The sequence below is a fragment of the Malaclemys terrapin genome, chromosome 1, assembly GCF_027887155.1.
Source record: "Malaclemys terrapin pileata isolate rMalTer1 chromosome 1, rMalTer1.hap1, whole genome shotgun sequence".
NCBI lineage: Eukaryota > Metazoa > Chordata > Testudines > Emydidae > Malaclemys > Malaclemys terrapin.
This window is the reverse complement of record NC_071505.1, coordinates 2,765,564-2,778,714: the sequence shown is the minus strand read 5'-3', so window position 1 is coordinate 2,778,714 and position 13,151 is coordinate 2,765,564. Positions and strand designations below refer to the sequence as shown.

General features: G+C 42.3%; 1 protein-coding gene across 2 annotated transcripts in view; it reads right to left on the bottom strand.

Annotated features, from left to right (window-relative positions):
• Nucleotides 1–13,151, bottom strand: part of PPP6R2 (protein phosphatase 6 regulatory subunit 2) — a 148,987-nt gene that overhangs the window by 88,088 nt on the left and 47,748 nt on the right. The window lies entirely within an intron of this gene.

Below are 13,151 nucleotides of genomic sequence, written 5' to 3'. Positions count from 1 at the left end.
AAAGCGGATATGGATGCTTTGCACCCTTTCTTAGGTCACTCATCTACTCCTGAACTTGAATCTAATTTCCTGCAAGGATTAGTTATGCATAAACAGAATTTGAATATCCCGACCATAATTAAAGTCCATGACTGATTAAAAGAAGGCAAATAGCCTGGATCAAGTTAAAACCATAATTCTGGAGGACAAAATTCTGAGGCAGGCCTGAAAATTATCTCATCTGGGAAAACCTGTAAGTATTCCAGATAGGTAAGGCACCTGATTTTACTAACTCTTCTGGTCAACATAATTGCTAACAGGAAAAACAATATTTTAATGGAAACTACAGGGAAGGTCCTCTCAGTAAATGAAGGTTCAGAGATTACATCACCATAGTCAAAATGGCATCTCTACAGAGACACAGCTTTCAGGAATTAGAAAATGTGAAGTTGCTACCAAAACAGGTTAGAAATGGAACCAATATGCTCCAAGACTCCTAACATTGAGTTTTGGACCTTCAGGAAGCTGGGAATCAGACCTAATCAAGATCTCAGTTTAAGAGAAGGAATTTCAATATATCCCTGGTTGTGAGGCCACATGCGATTTTTGTCCTTTAAAGGTCACCATGAGGATCAAATTTTCAGAATCTCTTGAAATGTCCAGATTTGGGGACAGTTTCTAAGTTTACAAGCTCTCCTGAATATTCATCGCTCTAACAGGCAAAACCCCTCAGGTTCCAAGCTAAGAATCTCAAAGTGCTTTAAATCTGGGAGTTTAAGAGAATCCTGGAATTTAATTTTTCCCAGTCCAGGACGTTTAGGAATGCTGAACTGACATATGCAGGCGTCTGAGAGACTAAGGGTCTCTGTACCACTACATTTCTGTTAACTGCTTGAAGACTAATTATTTAGTTCCCATTCTCATTTGCCCAAGTGGCATGTGCTTAGAAAGCTGACCTATAGGTTTCTCTTTTGCTAAAATGTAGGTGATTTTAACTCTGAGATGCCTTAAGTTGTGAGCTCCCCAGAACAGCCTAAATGAGGCTTCTGAAAGCACCCAGTGGGTACTACTATAAACAAGCCATCTAAGTAATAAATCAACAAAACCATCTGCCTCAGGAGCAAGAGAATTTCCCCTTGCTTCATTCAGAACTTTTAACTTCTATTTTCTTGCTCCAGCCTGGAAGTGCCAGTATGCAATAGATGTCTTACTGTTGTTTCTCATATGAACCACAATCAAGTCCAGTAGAAATCTCACTAGTAGAGAGAAAACCATCTTCTTAACTGCTTAAAATCCTAGGACATTGTTGTGATCATCTTCCTGGGACAATCATTTGCCTAGAATTGTATAGGGTCAACCTGAGCTTACTCAGGTGCGCAGAAGATAATCTGGTTCCTGATAGTGAACATAATCAGGATGTTTCGTAAAGTACAAAAATGCATCACCACCATGGAACAGTTTCCAAATCCAGCAACTGTCCTAACAAAAGTAACTAGAGTCTCTGAATAGAAAGTACTCGAGGAGTTCCCAGAAGAAATACAAATTATAACATCCTTCTGGGCAACTGGTTTAGAACCACAAATGTCTCACAGAATGCCTAGAGGTGGGCCAGATCCTGACAGGGCACTAAGGCATTCCTCTGAAACATATATAAAGAAGTGAAGGATGCAAGCAGCTGAAAGACCTCATCAATATGTGCAGATACTATTTCATAAGGGTGGGCTATAAAGGAGTTGTCTATGATCATCCTGTTATAGACTGCTCATCAGAGACACCATCAAACTGATGAGAAAACAAGGAATAGGAGAAAAGTGAAGGCCTGGAATTGAAAATGGGGCCACAATTTTACAAAGTGCAAGTAGTTTGGTACCACAGGCAAACTAGCACATGCATACAGTCTTCCTTGTAGGACAATGAAAATCCTGAGGAGAATTCTTTATCAGAAAGACCAGCACTTCATGAAGAATCGGGCCTTGAACACCATCAATCAGCCTGGACAGAACCAGCACTGGTGAAGTCTGTTTGTTCCCTTTCCTTCCAAAAAGAGTCCAGAATGAACAAACACCCCCTCAAAAAAAAATCTTCAGTAAAAGGAGTACCTGTTACGGGAGAAATGGTTACTTACTTGTAACAAGAGTTCTTTGAGATGGACTGCATATTCACACTCTTGGGACTTGTGTCAACCGATGCAGGGATGGTAGAACCTTTCAGTAGCAGTGCCCATTAAGCACCCAGGCTCCCTGGCCCTCCCTGTCTAGCACTCCAGTGTGTTCTAAGGGCTTGAGAGTAAAGAGGCCGTGGCACTATTGCAACCTCAGTTCCTTCCACTGCTAACGCAGAAAAACGCAGACATCTTAATTTGTACTCCAGAGGAGCAGGGAAGGTGGGCAAGGAGTGTCACCATGCAGAATCCATCACGAAGAACTCCAGTTACAAGTAACCTTCATTTCTTTCTTGAGTGTCCTCTGCTGTTCTTCACTGAGTGTTTAGTGGTCCAGAGGCAGGAGAAGTGGCAGGATGGATGAAGGAGAGATACTTGGAAATCCATGGGAACACCTCTCTCCTTTCAGTTTTGAGTCCACCTAATTGAAGGTCTAATCTTTGGAAGAAAGCTCTGTTCTAAGAGGGAAAAAATGATATAAATCCAAGATGGGTTTCTTTATTAATTTATATATTTGTTGCCTTTTTTCGCTTTCCCCTTTTTATCTCTTTCCCCGTCCCTTCCTCTTACCCTTCTGGGTCACTTATTTGGTCAAAAGACACAAAGGAATATTACTTAAGGTTTGAACTAACCAACTCAGGAATGGTAGCGCATCCCTCAATCTACTCGGTTACCCAGGCCCAGAACTGTAAAGACTTTTTTGCTTCTGCAGTTACAGCCTTTGCAGCTGAGCCAGTCTATGAACTGCCCCTTGGAGACAGAGAGGGATCTCTTTTTAACCAAAACAAAACTCAAAACATTTGTAGAAGATGGGGATGATAAGGAAGGGGGAAGAACAGAGCTGGCCCTGCCGGAAGACCTTTGTTGATTCTGTAATGCTCTGTGAGCTTTAAAGCTTTGCACATGTGCCTGCACAACAAAATAGTACCCTCTCATCCCTTAATGTTGACATTTTAGTGTAGACTCACAGACATATGGGTTGTCTGCTGGAGCTGACAGGCTAAGTGAGGTGTGAGTAACCAGACACTTTCAATGTTGTTTGGTTGAAAGCTGCTGCCAGGCTGTAAGCGAACCTGACTTCCCCAGATAATCTCATTCACAGTTATTCTCTCAATAATCCAGTCACTTGCATTTAGGGGACAATTAAGGCATGTACTCCAGCCCCATTCCAAGAGATCTGAACAGGGCAGAGGGGGAAACGAGGGGAGAGAGACTATGGGGATTTGGGCTGTTTGTGGGATCTGGGGAAACAATCAAAGTGGAAAGAGAGTCCTACAGAAAGAGTGTTTTGGAAAAACAAACATTTAAAAGAAATGAAACTACACAGAAAAAAGAAAACTAAGGATGACATTAAAAATAAAAAAAAGATGGAGAATAGGGCCAATGATGCTCTTGAATCAACAGATCAGCATATCAGGCACAGATGTCATATATTTGGCATGCGTCTGATGAAGTGGGTATTCACCCACGAAAGCTTATGCTCCAATACATCTGTTAGTCTTAAAGGTGCCACAGGACTCTCTGTTGATATATTTGGGATGTTATTCTGCCTTAACATTGCTGAAGTCACCGTTAAGGCTCTATGCTAGAAGATAAGTTTCATGAAGTTGGGGTATGTATCGCTTTTCAGTATCTGTTGGACATAAAAACATAAGAACAGCCATACTGGGTCAGACCAATGGCCCATATAGTCCAGTTTCCTGTCTTCCAACAGTGGCAAGTGCCAGATGCTTCTGAGGGAGGAAACGGAACAGGGCAATTTTCAAGTGATCCCTTCTGGCAGTCAAAGGTTTAGGAACACCCAGAGCCTGGAGACAGAAGTGAAAGCCTTACGGAGCACTGGAGTATGCTATAAACAGTGTTGTCTGCAATGTGAAGTGGCAAAGCAGCAGATGATCCTTAATCTGTCATTACCTCTACTTTTCAGGGGGGTTTCAGAAGTTTTTCTCACACATATGCACAGTGTTCCAGGGTCACAGTGGGGCAGATAAATGACTGATATTTACAATAATTTAAAGCTTATAATAGTTCAAAAGGAGGACAAGTGCAGAGTCCTGCATTTAAGACGGAAGAATCCCATGCACTGCTACAGAGTAGGGACCGAATGGCTAGGCAGCAGTTCTGCAGAAAAGGACCTAGGGGTTACAGTGGACGAGAAGCTGGATATGAGTCAATAGTGTGCCCTTGTTGCCAAGAAGGCTAACGGCATTTTGGGCTGTATAAGTAGGGGCATTGCCAGCAGATCGAGGGACATGATCATTCCGCTCTATATTCGACATTGGTGAGGCCTCATCTGGAGTACTGTGTCCAGTTTTGGGCCCCACACTACAAGAAGGAAGTGGAAAAATTGGAAAGAGTCCAGCGGAGGGCAACAAAAATGATTAGGGGGATGACTTATGAGGGGAGGCTGAGGGAACTGAAATTGTTTAGTCTGCAGAAGAGAAGAATGAGGGGGGGATTTGATAGCTGCTTTCAACTACCTGAAAGGGGGTTCCAAAGAGGATGGATCTAGACTGTTCTCAGTGGTAGCAGATGACAGAACAAGGAGTAATGGTCTCAAGTTGCAGTTGGGGAGGTTTAGGTTGGATATTAGGAAAAACTTTTTCACTAGGAGGGTGGTGAAGCACTGGAATGGGTTACCTAGGGAGGTGGTGGAATCTCCTTCCTTAGAGGTTTTTAAGGTCAGGCTTGACAAAGCCCTGGCTGGGATGATTTAGTTGGGGATTAGGTCCTGCTTTGAGCAGGGGGTTGGACTAGATGACCTCCTGAGATCCCTTCCAACCCTGATATTCTATGATTCTATGAGAAGTCCTTACAGGATGTTCTCTCATTGTACGAATTAACTAAGCAGTTTAAAAAAGCCTTAAAAATCAAAACCTGTCACATGCAACTGAGTCAACAGCAGGGATTAAACCCTCAACCTTCACACTGACAACTCAGCTCTATACCACTTGAGCTACAGCAGTAATAGATAACCTCTATTTAGTTCAGCCCCTAGAGGAGGATTGACACATTTTCCCACTGACTTACAAAATTGTTTGCTAGACAGCAGTAGCATCAGAGAGATTAGGAATACTGGATTCTATTCCTGACTCTGGGAAAAGTGTGTGGTTTAGTGGTTAGAGATTTAATGTTCTTTGGTTATATTATTTGAAAGCCAGAGCAACTAAGTAGCTGAGATTTGGGTCTACCATGTTATGATCCTGTGTAACCTCCATTCATTTATTTGTAAAATGGGATTGAACCACAGACTTGACTGCCTTTTACAGCTGGGGTTTATCACCTTTGTCAATAACAAGGTTGGTGAGGTGCATGAGAATGTAAACCACAGTTAGAGATGAAATCTGAACTCATGGTCTCTGTTTGCAGCTCAGGGAACTTTCCCCTAGTCTACAAGAAGTTTTGGTGGGGGAGTGTCTCTGTCCATCACCACCAAGCCCCTGATGGAGGTTTTTATATAAGTAGATAACGTTCCATCATCTCTGCTAACTACAACCTATTTGTTTTGGCATAGTTCTTTACAATTATGAAGAAAAACTGTCACAAAAAAACCACATTACCTATTTGTAACTGATTAATCAGCATGTGAAAAGCCACATGGGGAACACTGCACAGATCCAGAGATTTTTAGATTTCTTGCAATAGACACCCAAAGAAAGGGGACACAATCCAGTAAAAACTTCATAAAGGGCTGATTTGGGAACTCAATACTCTCATATCAACCCAATTTTCATCAAACCACCATGACAAATTCAAATAGTACTTAAAGTTTACATTCTGTGTTTATTTATTTATTTATTTTTGCCATTTTAATTAAAGGAAAACACCAATAAATAAATAAATAAATAAAACACATACATCTGACGAAGTGAGCATTCACCGATGAAAGCTTATGCTCCAATACGTCGGTTAGTCTATAAGGTGCCACAGGACTCTGTCACTTTTTACAGATCCAGACTAACACGGCTACCCCTCTGATACTTGACACAAAATAAATGTTTATATATGCTTGTTATACTGAAAATTTTGACTCAAGCATAACTATTGAGTTGTGACCAAAGCCTCCATAATATTAAAACACAATACAGCAAGTTGGAGTTACAAATATAGCATGGGTATGGCATGACGGCAACAGTGAGTCAAGATGCTCTGGCCCACCACAGAAATGATTAAATAAAGGACAGAAACAAAGGGGGGGGGGATTTTTCAATAAAACAATACGTTTCCCATAAAACACAGAAATGGCTAACATACAGACCAGTCTTCAAAAGTGCAGAGTAATATGCCTCCCAAGAGTATCCTCTACATTGAAGTTACAGGATAAAAAGCAGTTTGGAAACCTGCTCCCCTTGACTGGTCCTGCCTCTCACAAACAATTTCAGCTACATGATTACCACCTACTACTTCTGTGCTCTCAACTGCTCTGAAAGGGTGAAGAGTCTGTATTTTAATGGCCTCAGACGCCTTGCCTTTCCTGTTGCTCTGCTGTCTGCTATAAAACAAGTGACAGCCAGGCCTCCTGATATTAGTACCTCATACCATTCTGAATTAGTGGCTCAGATCAGCCTCAACTGGTTTACTCTTTCCTCTGTTCCAGAACTAGCCTATTCTGCATCATATCTCAAGCCCATCGCTGAAGTAAGAAAAACAAACAAATTTCAGGATTTGCTTCCTGGTTGCCCCCTCAATCCATAGAAATGGATAAACGAGTTTTCTAACATTGAAGAAAAGAGTTCTGAGCCACCTTTCACTCAGGGCTCCAACCTCTAGGCTTTAGCAAAACACAGAGAAATCAAGTCTAGCTTATTATTAAACAGTAAGTTGTCCTATCCAGAGACTCTTTACTTATTCCACAGTGACAACTTGCCCTGTGACACTGAGAAAAGATGAGGGTCACAGTGATGGTCACAGAGTGTGGGGGGTCAGGGCCCTGCACCCCTCTTCCTGAGATTCACCATGACTCTCAGCCAGCCAGTAAAACAGAAGGTTTATTAGATGACAGGAACACAGTCCCAAGCAGAGCGTGTAGGTGCAACCAGAACCCCTCAATCAAGTCCTTCTGGGGGGTTTAGGGTGCTTAGAACCCAGCTTGGGGTTCCCTGCGTTGCACCACCCAGCCCAAACTGAAAACTAAAAACTCCTCCAGCCCCTTTCTCCCCCCTCCTCTCTGCTCCTCCTCTCCTTTGTTCAGTCTCCGGGGCAGAAGGTGTCACTTCTCCCACCCACCCTCCTGGCTCAGGTTACGGCTCAGGTAGCTTCCTTCAAGGGAAGTCCCCCATCCCCAATGTAACCCCCCTGCAACATTCCCAGGTCAAATCTGCCCCGCTCCCTGCTCCGTCATAGTGATATCATCAGAGAGTTACTCAGCTAGGTATGAAAAAATCTTGATGTTTCACTTAAGTATTTTGTTTATTTTAAAATAATACTTGCCACGCTATCTATTTTATAGGCATGATGGAAGACAGTCTTAAGCAAGGATTTAACTGTCCCTTTCCCAAATTAATTGCTGTAACTGTGGCAAGTTATATGAATAAAGGAAGGGCTTATATTAAATTGTGAAAGAATCACATAATTGCATTTTCATTCTCTTTCACTAGCACAAATAATTAGGAGGAGAATTCTAAACTAAATTTTGCACCTGAAGTGACATTTTAAAGTTGAGCTATTCATTTCAAAATCAACAATTGATAGATGGACTATCAAGGCCATAATAAAAATAATATAATCAAAGATTCCTCCCTCCCTCCTCCCCCAACCCATCTTCCCCCAAGGGCTTTTACTTCCCTTTGTCTAACACAGCACTTCAGGGAGAAGAGATTACTTTCTAACCCTGAGATAACAGATCCACCCTTGACAGACAATCCCCAAATGGTTCATCTTTTGGTAAGTTGTGCAGTCTCAAGAGAGGCAAAAAGAGAGAGAGTGGAAACAGCTAGAATTTGAAATCTGGGTTTTCTAGAGGGAATTAATTAATCAGTAGTTCAATCAGAGAGTGCAACGGAAATGCATCTTAACCAAATTCTTCCTCAAAACTATTTTGGCTCACTCTGGGAGTTTCTTTGCTACCCCAGGGGCTATATTTAATAACACTTCAGCCAGTAAAAGCTACCCAAGGTCACATCATCTTCAATTTGATTTTTCTGTTTCCCCTCCAGTGATGCAAGGAGAACTCCCTCCTCTGGTCTTCATAAGGATACACACCTCTAGGAAGCCAAAACAGGGACTTCACCTTTCCCCCACCCCATATGAAATTCTCCAAGCTTTTTAATAAAATACAGATATTACTTTATTCCCTCAGTAATAGATGTTCTGATTGTAACATACAGTTAGCTGTTTTCTTAACTAATGAGAACTTGTGTACAGAATTTTCCATTTCTGGCTCTGACCAGCTCTCTCGGGCTGGATTCCTCCTCAGACATTACCTCATCCTCAATCAAAATTCTGAAGTCTACTATGTTTGGAAGAGGGCTAATATGGGGAAATGAAGCTTTTCAAAGAGGAGCCCTCCCACACAGGGGTCAGTAAGATGTAACACTAGATGGTACTCAGAAGGGGCAGCTGAAATTTGAGTCCCTACAGAAACGGCATGCCTTTAGATGTTATGGGGATCTGGGTTGTTTTTCAAAAATAAAGGAAGATTAATACTGTTGGTTTAGAACAAAATGATTATTGCCCCTGCGGCGTTCCCCTGGTGTTATCTGGACCAATGAACTGCTAGGTCACTCCAATCCTCAACTCTGGGAGCCAGCCTTACCCTGCTCTGCTGTGAAAACCCCCACTCCTGGGCTCGTCATGCACAGCCTCTGGCATGCAAGCTGCTCCTTGGATTGTGCAACCAAATGACACTAGCCGGTCCCAGACACAACCCTAAGAAACTCCGTCTTGCAGTGTCCAGTTATGCCCGCTGGACGCTGCAAGCTTATACAGTTTGTCAATTTAACAAAGAAATTGATATGTACCAGGCTTGTTATCCCAAGGGGAGTCTCTGACATGCTTCAAACTAAAAGCACTGCTTCAGGTAGAATAAACTACCTGAGGGGTGGGGGAGGGATAGCTCAGTGGTTTGAGCATTGGCCTGCTAAACCCAGGGTTGTGAGTTCAATCCTTGAGGGGGCCACTGGGGGATCTGGGGCAAAATCAGTACTTGGTCCCGCTAGTGAAGGCGGCGGGCTGGACTCAATGACCTTTCAAGGTCCCTTCCAGTTCTAGGAGATGGGATATCTCCATTAATTATTATTATTATTATACTAATGTATTAACTATAAAGACAGATTTTAAGTGATTATAAGTCAAAGCACAACAAGTTGGATTTGGTCAAATGAAATAAAAGCAAAACGCATTCTAAGCTGATCTTACACTTTCAATGCCCTTACAAACTTAGATGCTTCTCACCACAGGCTGGCTGGTTGCCCTTTGGGCAGGCTCTCCCCTTTGATCAGAGCTTCAGTCGCTTGGTGGTGGTGGTGTCTGTCGAGGTAGGTGGAAGAGGGGAAAGAGCCTGGCAAATGTCTCTCCCTTTTATCACGTCCTTTCCTCCCTGTTGGCTTTGCCCCTACCCCCCCTTCACAGTCAGGTGAGCCTTACCTCATCATAGTCCCTGACTGACAAAAGGAAGGGGGGTGACTCACTCAAGAGTCCAACAGATCCTTTGTTGTTGCCTAGGCCAGTGTTTTTTGTTCCTGTGAGGCTGGGCTGGGTTTGTCCCATACATGCCCTGATGAGGTGTGAGCTGCCCCTCTGCTTTTGGAGAGTTTTTGTCTGGGCTTATTGTAAGCCATGAGGATACGTTTTCAGCCTCATAACTATATACATGAAATTGCAACCTCCAACATTACTATAACATTACTGTAACAACAATTATTATAACATCACTATAACAACAACGCTCAGTGCATCATGAGCCTTCCGAAGACACCCAACATGACAAACTTTGCATTAGATACCACACAATCATATTATAAAGATGAACATGGAGGTGTGGGGTGTTCCCATGAGGTACAGAACGTCACACGCTGATCTAGTGAATGCGGCTTCTCTTTCTGTCAGAGGCTGTTTACAGATTCAGGCAGATGTCACTGCACCATTGAGGTCATATTTTCAAGTTCTTCTTCCCAAACCTAAGTACCAGACAATTTTTTTAAATAAATGAATGTTAAAAATCTGAGTTTATCACTTGATTCTGGGAAGCAAGAGCTCCAGACATGTGCCTGTGGTGCTTATGCCTTAATTTGACCCTTCTCCCAGGTGTATCAGAACTCCAGTGAAGGAGAGCCCAACCTGAGAAGCCCAGCACTGCATACAAGTTTATATTTTGAAATCTGCACAATCTACCATGAGTTGTGTCAAGTGGGCAGAGCTTGAGAGAGTACCACTATTCCCCACCACCCCAAATCAAGCCCTGCCCAAGGTTGACAGCAACAGATTTTTAAACTGACCTCTCGAGATCCTTTCCAGTCCCACATTCTATGATTCCATGATTAATTTCTAAAGGAGAGGTTGCACGTGCATATAGCTGGAAACATGTTAAAGCATTATTGTTTGTTCTCTTAAAGAAATGTCTAGTGTTTAGAAAAACTGTTTCTATGACCTTTCTAACAATGCTGCCAGCTTCAGTAGTGTGTTGATTTGCTTCTTCCACAACCATGTTCCTGCCTTCTTCCATGCCCCCCTTACACTTGGAATGGACTCAATGACCCACAAGGCTGTAAGCTCTTTGGGGCAGGGACTGTCTTTTTTGTTCTGTGTATGTACAGTGACTAGCACAATGGGGTCCTGGGCCATGACTAGAACTCCTACGCTCTACAGTAATACAAATAATAATTAGTCTCATTCAAATTCCTTCTTCGCACCCTCTTCTACTGTGAGGTGGTACACGAAATGAGCCACCTAATTATTAATGGGCACAGGGGTAGTTAGGGATTGATTGTGCATACAGAAAAACCTTAACAAAAGTGAAACTAAGAATATACATTCCAGCCATCGTGTTGACGATCCTTCTTGTATTTTGTATCTCATTCCCCCATCATTTTTTTTTTTTTTTTTTTTTGCCAGGGTGGGGAGGTCTTCCCAATGGTAAGCTTTTTTCTATATGTCTATATACAAAGCAGCACATTTTGGGTGCTACCACAATAAATATAAATAATAAATGTAAAAGGCACCAGATTTGGAACCTAATATTCTTGCTTTCTTGAGAAAAGAGGAAGTCTTAGAGCTGAGAAACATTTAGAGCTTGCGTGCACAAGACATCCTACTTGCAACATTTTAGCTTACAAGTTACACAGATATGTAGATTAAAGTGGTGATGCTATTTTCTTTCTTTTATATACTTTAGAAACCTTTTTCTAAATTACTCTTTAATGGATCATTCATTGGGTTAAGTAAGAGAAAATCTGAAGGTTTCCCCAGAAGGGGCAGGATTAAGTGAAGCAACATTCATAGAATATCAGGGTTGGAAGGGACCTCAGGAAGTCATCTAGTCCAACCCCCTGCTCAAAGCAGGACCAATCCCCAACTAAATCATCCCAGCCAGGGCTTTGTCAAGCCTGACCTTAAAAACCTCTAAGGAAGGAGATTCCACCACCTCCCTAGGTAATCCATTCCAGTGCTTCACCACCCTCCTAGTGAAAAAGTTTTTCCTAATATCCAACCTAAACCTCCCCCACTGCAACTTGAGACCATTACTCCTTGTTCTGTCATCTGCTACCACTGAGAACAGTCTAGATGCATCCTCTTTGGAACACCCTTTTAGGTAGTTGAAAGCAGCTATCAAATCCCCCCTCATTCATCTCTTCTGCAGACTAAACAATCCCAGTTCCCTCAGCCTCTCCTCATAAGTCATGTGCTCCAGCCCCTAATCATTTTTGTTGCCTTCCCCTGGACTCTTTCCAATTTTTCCACATCCTTCTTGTGGTGTGGGGCCCAAAACTGAACACAGTACTCCAGATGAGGCCTCACCAATGTCGAATAGAGGGGAATGATCACGTCCCTTGATCTGCTGGCAATGCCCCTACTTATACAGCCCAAAATGCCGTTAGCCTTCTTGGCAACAAGGGCACACTGTTGACTCATATCCTAACCACTAGGTCCTTTTCTGCAGAACTGCTGCCTAGCCATTCGGTCCCTATCTGTAGCAGTGCATGGGATTCTTCTGTCCTAAGTGCAGGATTCTGCACTTGTCCTTGCTAAACCTCATCAGATTTCTTTTGGCCAATCCTCTAATTTGTCTAGGTCCCTCTGTATCCTATCCCTACCACTTCTCCCAGTTTAGTGTCATCTTCAAACTTGCTGAGAGTGCAGTCCATGCCATCCTCCAGATCATTAATGAAGATATTGAACAAAACTGGCCCCAGGACTGACCCCTGGGGCACTCCGCTTGAAACCTGCTGCCAGCTAGACATGGAGCCGTTGATCACTACCCGTTGAGCCCGACGATCTAGCCTGCTTTCTATCCACCGTATAGTCCATTCATCCAGCCCATACTTCTTTAACCTGCCGGCAAGAATACTGTGGGAGACCGTATCAAAAACTTTGCTAAAGGAATAACACATTATATTGGCTAAGTGTAATGTCCTAATGTTTTCTATACTTTTATATCACTTAAAGTGATTCTAGGGGAAGTATTCTAGAAATTGTAATTCCGTATATACTGCATGTGAAGTTATCTGTCTTTCACCAGTGAACTATTAATCATTCATTTGGAAGAAATATTATTTCATTTCCATTTTTTTTTTTATATCATAGCGGTGCCCAAGAATGCCAAACGAGGCTCAGAACCCAATCTGTTAGTCACTATACAGAAAAAGAACAATACTTCTTGCCTCAGTGAGTTTTCTATCTATACTATTTGGTGAAAATTATATTGTAAGAATTCTTTGAAGATGACGCATAATTCGTAACAAGATTTTTGCTTCAAAATTGGTTTACATGTTATTTTGATGAAAAGGAAAAATAATTAGAGCATTGTAGGTTGTCAGCAAATACCTTAGTCAATAAAACCCACAAAGAAAAGAGG